This window comes from Heloderma suspectum, chromosome 7 (assembly GCF_057233095.1).
Source record: "Heloderma suspectum isolate Gila_16-S chromosome 7, 16-S_ref, whole genome shotgun sequence".
Lineage (NCBI taxonomy): Eukaryota > Metazoa > Chordata > Lepidosauria > Squamata > Helodermatidae > Heloderma > Heloderma suspectum.
The window spans coordinates 1,974,580-1,985,629 of NC_139464.1; positions in this window are offsets into that span (position 1 = coordinate 1,974,580).

Sequence of the window (11,050 nt, forward strand, 5' to 3'; positions counted from 1 at the left end):
TGTCCCAAAGAGGAGATGCCATGGTGCTGGCGCACTTCGGTGGGTCTGCTGTGGGGAATCCACAGATCTTCTGGTTTTTGCAAATAGGTGGATTGGGGAAGGGATGGTTCTTTGGGTCTTTGTTTAGCCCAGGTAACCACAAAGCCTTTGAGTGAGTAGGGAACACTAAAACATCAGTAAAAGAGAGGAGGTTGTGGGCTTTTGGTGTGTTCTTTCTGGGAAGGACAGAAGGAAAAGAGCACTCAGTGTTAGTTAAGAGGCCCTGTCCTGGGTGGAGGGTTGCTGTGCTTGGAAGAATCACCTGGCTCAGTGCCTCTCTTGGCTGGGAGAGGAGATTGCTTCATGTTCCCATGAAGCAGAGCAATCAAGGGAGAGGGAAAGGGTTCCAGCAGCTTGCGAGAGCAAATATTTGGGCAAGGTGGGAGGGCTTGCAGCTGCCTCTCTCTGGGGCTGCTGACAGCAGGATTAGGACACCCGGTCACCTGCCTCTTTCTGCTCTTTCCTGCACTCTGCTCTAACTGCAGGCCAGGGCAGCCTGCTCAACCTGGCACACACACACCCCCAATGTGTTGGACTACAACTTCCATGGCTGGCTGGGGGATTTTGGAGTTGTAGTCCAACACATCTGGAGGGCTTCAGCCTGGGGAAGGCTGGTGTATGGAGCTGCTCTGTAGCCTGACAGCAAACCTGGAGCATGAATGCGACGGGAGCACCCACTGCTTCGTTATCAAGAACCTGGTGGCAGGATCAGACCAAGGAGGATCCAGTACCCTCTTCCCCACAGTGGCTAGTCAGGTGCTGATTCTGGGAAATAGGCACAAAAGCAGCAGCCTTCCCCTGACATTCCCCTCCCTGCCAGCATGTGGTATCTCTAAACATGCACGTTCCGTTTCGTCACCATAGCTGAATTTGTCTCATTTCCATTCTTTTGGTGGGCCGCTTAAGGCCACTGGCCGTCCTCACCCTGTCTGGTGGTGGCGGATAACACATTTCAGTTCCCCAACTGTGCCACCAGGATATTCAAAGAGGTTCTGGGGTTGAGCCCCGCTAGCAGCTGGCTCCATTTAAGCCCTCTTCGAGACAAGCCAGCACAGGACACAGGGTCTGCCAGATGAAGACTTCTGTTCCAACAGGTGATGCTTGTGGCATGGGCGTGGCGGGGTGTTGTCCAGTGGGGGCGACAGACCCCCAGCTAGGCCCGGTGCATAGACTAGGGCTACAGCCCCTCCTAGGTCAGCGTCACAATCTCCTGGGAGCCAGAACGCCCTGGGATGGCGCTCGGGCTTCTGGAGCAGGAGGGAGGTGCGCCAGCAGCAGGGCCGGTGCCAAGGGCAGGCATGGTTGGGCACCTCCCGAGGGCCCACACCCCAGCAGGGGCCCACTGACAACAGCCCCCGGAGGCGCTCTTCCATCCTGGTTGTTGACCTGCCTCTCGCTCTGTCCAGGCAATGGAGGGGCTGGTGAGAAGGTGGGGCGGGAGGGCCCACGGCCACGGCCTGCTTGCCACCCAGCGCTCCGCCTGGCCAGCAGACAAGGGGCAGCAGTGACGAGAGAGAGGACCAGCAGCTGGTGAGAAGGCGGAGTCGCAGAGGGAGGGGGCTCGGGGGGGCCTTGCCAGGGCCCTCATGAACCTGAGCCGGCAGGGCAGGCTTGAGTTAGCCCACCATTCCAGGGATTCTTCTGACAGGGAGGTGAGGCCGAGGCTTTTTCCTTCGTCCTCTCAGAAGGCCATCAGGTGTTCTGGTATTTTGGCCCTGCCCCCTTTTGTCCACTGAATACACTGTGGCAACTCTTTTTTGAGAACAAGAGGCCATTCGTCCCGCGCGCACACACAGAGGAAGGGAAGGGGGTAAACTAGGGGGCCAAAAGATGTGCTGCAAGTTTGTGATACACCTATAAAACATTCAAACACATGAGAAACACCATTCACAACAGCAGTAATTAGTTGGCGATAACACCATCATCCGACTTCGCATTGAACCAGTAGTGGGGGGAAATGCTGTTTTGCCAATAGGCAATGGTTCTTTTTGGATATTCAGAGGCAATAAGCATACCAATGAGTGAATGAAAGAGTTTATTAAGACAGCAAGCAAGAACAGAATCATTCAAGCAAGCTGAAGCAAAGCACTCTTGAAGCAAGCCTGCTATAAAGCAAGAGAAGGCCCGTGTCCTTTCAGCAAGTGGGAACTCCAGCATCTTCCCTTATCAAGAGAAGATCCTCAGTGCACACCACCCAAAGCAGCTGGCCCCCACAGCACCTGTCTGACTCGGCCTGCGGTGAGGTCCTGCCTTGGGAGGGTCCCAGGAAAGCATGCCCTCTCCCACTGATCCTTCCTATTCTGGTCTGGACATGGTCCAATGGCATCAAAGGTGTTTCGTCTATCCTGCAGAGGAAAAAGAACTAGCCCTAACAATGGGCAGGCTGCCAGCCCGGAAGATAACCCAGCCCCTCTGAACAAGCAGTAGCTTCATCCTTGAGAGCTTGGCCTGTGACCCCTGAGGGCCTCTCCTTTGGTATACAGTTGCTCAATCCCAAAATACAACATACATACCAATAAGCACAATATAGCAATCACTACAAGGACTAGGATGACAAAATGCCATACTGGCTCAAAACATTTTTCATTGTGCTCTGTTCTTAAAAGATTTCCCATCAGTGATGTGTGGTAAGATCTTCCACATTTTGAATGACTAACAAGTTCGGTTTGTTACAGTTGCATTGTCAGCATCATATCTGTTTCAGACAAGGCCTTCAATTTACCCTGGACCTGCTCACTTTCCCATAGGGCCTGGGCCACAAACATGACATTGCGACCTGTGGGAAATGGGAAGCTCTGTTCTTTGGCATCCATCCCATCCTAAGGGTCCTAGTTGTCCCCATGGACATATAATACTCTGCAACCGTGCATAGCAGAGAAACGTTACAGCAACACTCACACGTGGTTGGGATGTGGTTTCCTCTTTCCAACAGATTCCATTCAAGGATACCACAAACACATCCTCTGCCACTACTAATTATTCCAGGAGCACCATCATGTAGAATAGTAGGGCTAGAAGGGGCCTACAAGGCCATCGAGTCCAACCCCCTGCTCAATGCAGGAATCCAAGTCAGAGCATCCCTGACAGGTGGCTGTCCAGCCTCATCTTGAACGCCTCCAGTGTGGGACAGCCTGCCACCTTACCTAGGTAACTGGTTCCATGGTCGTATTGCTCTAACAGTTAGGAGGTTTTTCCTGATGTTCAGCCGGAATCTGGCTTCCTGTCACTTGAGCCCATGATTCCGTGTCTTGCACTCTGGGATGATCGAGAAGAGATCCTGGCCTTCCTCCCTGTGACAACCGTTCAAGTACTTGTGTTGCAGAACCCAGAGTCAGAGAGATCACGGAGTGAAGGAAAAAGAGATTCTTTATTTAACGCGCGGGCTTAAGGCTGGAATCATTTCCAAAGAGCCAGAAGCCCCGAAATACATCAGCACATTGTTTTTATAGACATTGTGACACATATGAAACGGCTCCTCCTCCCCCTCCCGCGTGGGGTTGCAATCCTCAACATTTCTTCTCTTAGCACCATTGTTTATAATACAAGAACTGGGTTATAAGGTAGCCATGATAAGGAGAGAACAGAAGAGAACAGCAGAGAACAAGATATACAATTGTATGACCTTTGACAAGATAAGGAATTCCTGTGTCTCATCAGCTTACAACAATATATTCAAGGGAGAAAGAGCTCAGCAAGAACATGAAGCATGAGACTGCATGAGGCTACTTAGTCTGACCCCCGATATGGCTGCTACATTCCCCCCTTAAATGCATAATTTCATTACAACTATAGCATTTCTGATAACTCTACAAAGCTTTTTGTGACATACATATTACTTAGCCTCTTGTTGGGCTATTAGAGCGTAGAGGGCAGCAGTTTTACTAGCTGAGACATAAAACAGATTGGTTAAACAGCGCATAAGACAAGGAATGCAGAGACATAACAGTATCTCTTGGCAAACAAAAATGTTTTGCTCTCGTGATGTTAGCCAGGTGAAGCCAGTAATTATCAGCAAATCACTGGGACAAACTTTTCCTTTCAGGGGCTGGCCCCCCTTTTTGCACCTTATTAAGGACACACAATGCAACACTACTAACACTACAACACGCATGTTTGATCTTCTTTGGGATCTGACCGTACGCCGGGCAGCTATTCACCTGGCAAGCTGCAGTAGGGTCTAGTCCCCTTCTTCAATTCTCCAGGTGCAGGTCTGACCGTACGCAGGGGGACAGTCTCCCGGTGTGTCCACAGTAAGGTCTAGCCTGAGTCTTCTTACTGCTTTTTCAGAATGATTTTTAAAGGATTTTCAGGATTTCTGTTTACAGTCTACTCTCCCCCTGTCGCTCTCTTGACTCGTGTCCAATGTATCCAGGGTTTAACTCCAGCTGCTTTCATAGCTGCGGGGGTGGAAAGTATGACAGTTCTCAGTCCTCTCCATCTGGGAGTCAAAGGGTTTTCCCTCTTTAACTCATACTTTAACTCTTGGTTGGAAAGGATGAACTTCTGTGATGGGAATTGGGGGCTTATTTTCTAAGACAAAGCGACGCTGGGCTTGAAGAACTTTGCTCAGTGTTTGGACTTCTTGTTTAAGGCTAACTTTTGCTTGCTTTTGATGCCACTGTAGTGTCAATTATGAAGTCAATGTCACGGCCCCTCTCAAGCTGTCTCCCTCTTCGCCCATTCTGGCCCCTTTGGTTTTCTCTTTTGTATTTGATTTATTTTATTTGGGCATTCATGCCACTAATGTCCATCTTGTCCACACTGGGCACACTGGTTCTTTTTTAAGAATCTTCTGCCTCTGCCGGGTCTTCTTGTTTTCTTTTTTCGTTTACGTCTTCTTGGGCCTCTGGGTCGAGGGGGGTGTACTGGCGATAGGCATCTGAAAGACGCTCCAAGTACGCTCTGGGGCCTCGGTGGCACCTTGCAGCACTTTAGACACTTTGGTCATATTAATGGACTTCTTCATACCTGCTTTCACGGCTTCTAACAGCAGGGTTTGATACTGGGTGAGGCGCTCTAGCCCCACTTGTGTTTTGGGATTCCAGCGGGGGGGTTTACTCACAAGGAGACTTTATTGGGTAACTTACAGCACACAGGCGTACTTAATGGTTGGATCAGACAGCTTCTCTGAACCACGAGCTATTGGGCTAAATGGGTTTTATACCATACATGTTACCCATGAGGCAGCACAACACTAGCAAGCATTTTCAGCATAGGCTAGAAGTGTTTGGTTCTCAGGCACAGCTTCCTGTAAACAACTTCGCTTCCCAAAGTGCTTGATAACACTTTTATTCATTAGTATGGGAAGACAAATTTTTTCTCTTTCTTTTGCTTTTTTTTTCTTTGCTGATCTGCCTGTATTGCAGATCATGTTTCAAACTTTTTACATAAAACTTTCTGCTCCATGCACCAGCCTTGTCTCTTTATTTGTCTTTTTCAAGTTAAACTCACTTACTTAAACCTTTCTGCCTTACACTAGTCCCAATGGCACACATTTGGGATAGGCTCTTCTTCTCCTTCTAGTTACATTTTCTTCATCTTAAAGAACTATTACATTATTGTGGCTACTTTACCCCAGGTAATAAGCTCCAGGCACAATCAGCTGCTTCTAATTCACCCTGGGGGCAACTATGGCCACGCTTCTTCTCTACAAATGTTTTTTTTTCTTTGCCTCTTGCCTTTTCTTTTTTCTTTTTTTCTCTCTTCTCTATCTGTCTTCTACTTTCTCTATTCCTTCTTTTCTACTTGCTTTTGTCTTTCTCTCCTTGTCATCCATTGGGAACCACACTTAGTATTATTTGGAGTTGCAACTAACACTAATCTGCAAATATCACATATATTTTATGATATCTAAGAAATCATAAAATATACACAACAAACTTTTTCTGCAATTTAACACAATGAATGGAAAGCACTTCTAGCACGGTAAGGCATGATGGAGCAGATCCAGCAATTATACTGCTCTTCTGGCTGAAAGCTCAGGGCCCATTAAAATCAAGGGACGGGCATACCCACACGCGCAAAGAGTTCTAGGTCACCATTTTTGCATCGGCAACTCTATGCTGCATGAGTTCTGGCAGAAGGAAATCTAAAAGTCATAGATCAAACTCAGCCTGCTGTACACTGAGCTAACTACAAACACAGACACACGGTCCACAGCGATGAGAGTTCAAGTTTATCAAAAGCTTCACAGCACTGTCCATGGCAAGTCTTTGACAATTTAAAATTTTAGTCCATGTGCAGAGTGTCTCTAAAAAGCCCAGACGATGATGGAGGCAAACAGAGAAGGCTCTGGGCAATGAAGATGCGATGTTTCCAGCAAAGGCTCTCCACTTTTGCATCAGTTTAAAAAGGGGAAGTGTGGCCCTACACCCCTTCTGACAGACAAGGGCCTTTAACTTTTTAGCAAGGCCTCTGTCTAAACAGAGCGGCGCAGCTCAGCTCTCTAGCCGTGACACTTTAACCTGGGCAACTCCTCTGTAAATTTTATTCTACTTCTGTCAGGTTCTCACAGACATTTTAAAAACTTACTCTTTTTTTTTCTTTTAACCTGGTACACGAAAGCACTGAAACACTGAGTGCCGAAACTCAGGACGCTGGGGGGTGATGGGCGTTGCCTTATACTTGCATTTTTCAGGCAGCCATTAATCTTCGGGGAGGCGGTGGGGTGATTTGCAGGACTTCAAAAGCAAGCTTCTCAGTTTGTTTGTATTTGTAAATCCCAAGCTTAAAACAGGACACGATGAGGTACAGGGCAGCCAAATTCTTGCTTTGGCACGGGCAACAAATGACTCGGGTCAGCTTTCTTCGCTGGGGTCTCAAACAGGAAAACAGTCTTAATTTAAAGTTGTAACATCACTGACAGCATCAGCCAGCCAGCTACACAGATCTCATTGTTTTTTAAGACAGTTGCTCCAATATCTTCTTTTCTTCTCAATCAGGTTGGGTCTCCCAGCTTACACAGTTTATTGCAGCTTCCAGGAGCATGGCAGTAGCGTGATTTTGGCTTGGCCAGGAACATGCTGTCTGGTTTCTTGGTCTCTTCAGCACACACACTCAGGCAGTCTAACACTGGACACTCAAATCAGTGAGATTTCTTCATTGCAGGGAATCCCACGGCAAAAGCTTAATGGTTACGCTCTTCAGAAATCATATAGCTGATGGTCAGTAGCTACAGGCTCTATGCAATTCTAACACAGTTCAAAGCTAAACACGGTTACCTTGACAGAGATCTTCAACATGGTCTTTCCGCTTCATTCTGCTTTGGGACAGTCTTATGGCACACTTTTCACTCGAAGAGGGGTCTAGCCTGTGCTCTGGGGGCTGATTCTTCACCTTTATTTTCTATTTTGCCTTCATCTTCTGGGTCTTCATTTTCAGTTTCCATTTCTTAGGGATTTCATCTCAATTAGGCGAGGTGATGATGTTGCACAACTCAGAACGTTGTGGGCAATTTTCCTGCCCCCCCCCCTCTCGGCGCGCTAGGCTAACAGCTACTTCTTCGGCCTCACACTCTCATGCTCCCACGCTTCGTTAAAAGCCAGACTGTCCTGCAACATTTCTCTAATTAACAGCCTCAGATCTTGTTTTTTTTCTCTCAGCTCAACCTTGAGCTTTTTGCTGTTTTCTCTTTCTATTCTGAATCTTTTTTAAAAAACCTTTTTCCTTCTTTGTTTGACATACATCCCAAGGGGGTGCAAGGTTTGCTTCCCCCACCACCCATAGCCTCCCTCCTAAATTGAAGACAGACACAATTAGGGAATGGGAATTGGTCAGTGAGTAAGGGGTCTCACTGGCCGACACAAGAGGATTTTACACACCACGCACTTTGCTACTGGCCTGGGCACCCGGACGGTCAACGGTATGCGTCGAAAACCGCAGTAGCCACTCACACAATCATCAATCTCTCCACTGCATCCATATGTCCCTGCCACCCACTTTTCCCACTTTTTACCAGAGCGGAAAGCGGCTTCCCCAGCTTCCTACTGAGTACTGGCGTGCTGGGTACTGGCGCCCACTCGGGGGTGTGATCAGGCCCCCCTTCTACCCGCAAGGAGTAGGTTCTTTTTGTATACGTATACCACCAACACTGACCTTCTTCATGAGGCGGGGCCCTCTTTTTTTCTGCCCAGTGGCCTTTCTCCCTAAAGGCGGGGCCCTCTTTTCCCATATACTTGCCTTTCTCCTGAAGGCTTCCATTGTGGGTTTCAACTCAATTGCAGCTGCGATACAGGCAGGGCTCAAGTTCCTTCCTCCGCTTCCCAAGGTTCTCTTGCCGCTCGCTGCCGTTTGGGCGATCCCGGTGCAGGCTTTCTCCCATTCACTCGACAAAAAGGTCGGTGGCGCCAAGAAAGGGAGGCATGCGCCGAGCTCGTCTTCCCGGTGCGGCGATCAAGAGCAGGCAACTGCCACCTGTCTGGCTCAGAGCCTGCCACATCCGAGTCACGGCACCATTTATGTTGCAGAACCCAGAGTCAGAGACCACGGAGTGAAGGAAAAAGAGATTCTTTATTTAACGCGCGGGCTTAAGGCTGGAATCATTTCCAAAGAGCCAGAAGCCCCGAAATACATCAGCACATTGTTTTTATAGACATTGTGACACATATGAAACGGCTCCTCCTCCCCATCCCGCGTGGGGTTGCAGTCCTCAACATTTCTTTTCCTAGCACCATTGTTTATAATACAAGAACTGGGTTATAGGGTAGCCATGATAAGGAGAGAACAGCAGAGAACAAGATATACAATTGTATGACCTTTGACAAGACAAGGAATTCCTGTGTCTCGTCAGCTTACAACAATATATTCAAGGGAGAAAGAGCTCAGCAAGAACATGAAGCATGAGACTGCATGAGGCTACTTAGTCTGACCCCCGATATGGCTGCTACACTTGTAAGGTTGTAATGTAATTGAGCTCATACACAAGTAGCACTGCTAAAATTATGACGGGTGGGGGGCACTCCCTCTCTGTACAGTCTCCATTCAGTCTCCCTGTACAGGGATCATTTCATATTGTCTGGCAAAAACGGAAAGATAACATTCCATTTCACAGACCAAGCAGTTTGGCTGGTTCCAAGGAATGGACAAATCCACTTTTTGGCCAGGCATTGCCCAGTGATATTGATACAGTTCCCATTACAATCAGGGAGCTATTACTTCTGCCATACCACTGGTCTTTTATAAAGAGACACACAAATGTAGTTGTTGTGTTATTCTTGGCTGGCACCTACACCATACGCACCTGGACTCTGGTGTCAAAATCACTTGTTGACAAGACCCCAAGGAAGCAGCCAACGGGTGGGGGAAGGTCCATACAGGCATAAAGAATAACAGGCACAGCCATGTCATTCTACTAGGTACACACAGGAAGAAGGACACACAGTTAGTACATGCATTGGGTGGTCACGTTTTACGACTCTGTTGTCTTTTGCAATATAGACAACATAAGTGGGTTTAACACCCATCTCCACCATTCTGGCATCACCTGTGAGAATTTATACAATCAATTATTCCCAGTGCTTAATTTTCCCACACCAAGGCAAACTGGAGAAACACCATTTGCTAACCAAACCCAATTGGTGGCTCCTGGCCCCTTAATAACGATTTTCTCCAGTTTGTTTATCCAACCCAAATCAATCTGCACCTTTTGGCCTGGGATCAGATCCTTATCTGTGGATCCAAATCTGTTGTCTCTTCTGGTTGTCTGATCTGCTCCTGCCACTTTCTGAATGACAGGTATGCTGCATTTCTCACAGATCAGTTGTGCAATGCACTGATCAAATTTAAAAATGACTTCACTTTAAGTTCTACTTGTACTCCATCTTGATGGTCTAAATCGATCACTCCGCCTAACACTCTGAATCCCTGTAAGAGCCAAACTAGATCATGGGGCAATCCATCCCTAAGTCCCCTGGGCCCAAAGGTGTCACCACTTGCCCTCCACCCCACAGACAGACATCTCTGGGCTGCCACAAGGTTGCTCTAGCACCGTCAGACATAGCTTTTGTTGGTCCAGACCGCAAGGTTGGGTTTCCTGTTCCTTTCACCAGCATCGGTGCCGCTAAGCGCATTATGCCTTGTAGGGGTGTTTGGCCCTTACTCAGGGGACGGCTGTTGAGCTCAAGTCCAGCCTGCTGTAAAACTGTCCCCCCCACACACCCCTTTTTTGGAATACGATCTGCTGCTCGCTGTGGCAGTTCCTGCTTTAACTGCCCATTTGTCTTTTCAATCAACCCCACTGCTTGGGAAGGATGGAATACCCACTGAATGCTCTGTTCATTGGCCCGTTCTTGCACCTCTGTGCCTGTAAGGTGACTTCCACTGTGGGAATGGATTTACATGGGTATTTCCTACCTTCTAATCAAAAGGTCTAAACCCCTAATGGTGCTTTGCTCAGTGCGCAGCACACCAACGAATGACCAGAACAGGCATCTACTGTTGCCAGTCGGGTACTGCTACCATTTGAAGTGGGGGGGCTCCCATAGTCCACCTGGCATCTCTGCCCAGGAATTTGGCTCCTACGCATCTGGCTTTGGAGAGGGGCACCTGTTGCTGCATGAACTGTGGCCGTTGCATCCACATGTGACTGGGGATGCCCCTCTGTAAAGCCCATTCCTGGATGGTGCTGGCTTCCATGGGGCCTGACTTCTCTTCATGAGCCCAGCCAGAAATGAAGTTAACATTTCATCCCCATGATCTTGCGTGGGCACCGTGGCTCAAACCTCAGCCCGTTGGCTGCAGCTTGCTTATACCAGACTCAGTCATTCCTGAGGCAGGTCCATTTTTCATGTTCAACATACACACTCATTTGCTGGATAAATCCATCATAATTCTTGCCCCCATAGGAGCAGTTATATATACAGAACCCATCTTCTTTTCACCTTTCAAACCATGTTGTCAGCCCTTTGTATACTGCTCACGAGTCTGTAAATATGTACACTGCATCAGATTGTTTCCAGTAGCTCTGTTCAGTGTGACGGGCTTTCTGGGCTCAGTAGTGGCTGCCTGCCACCCC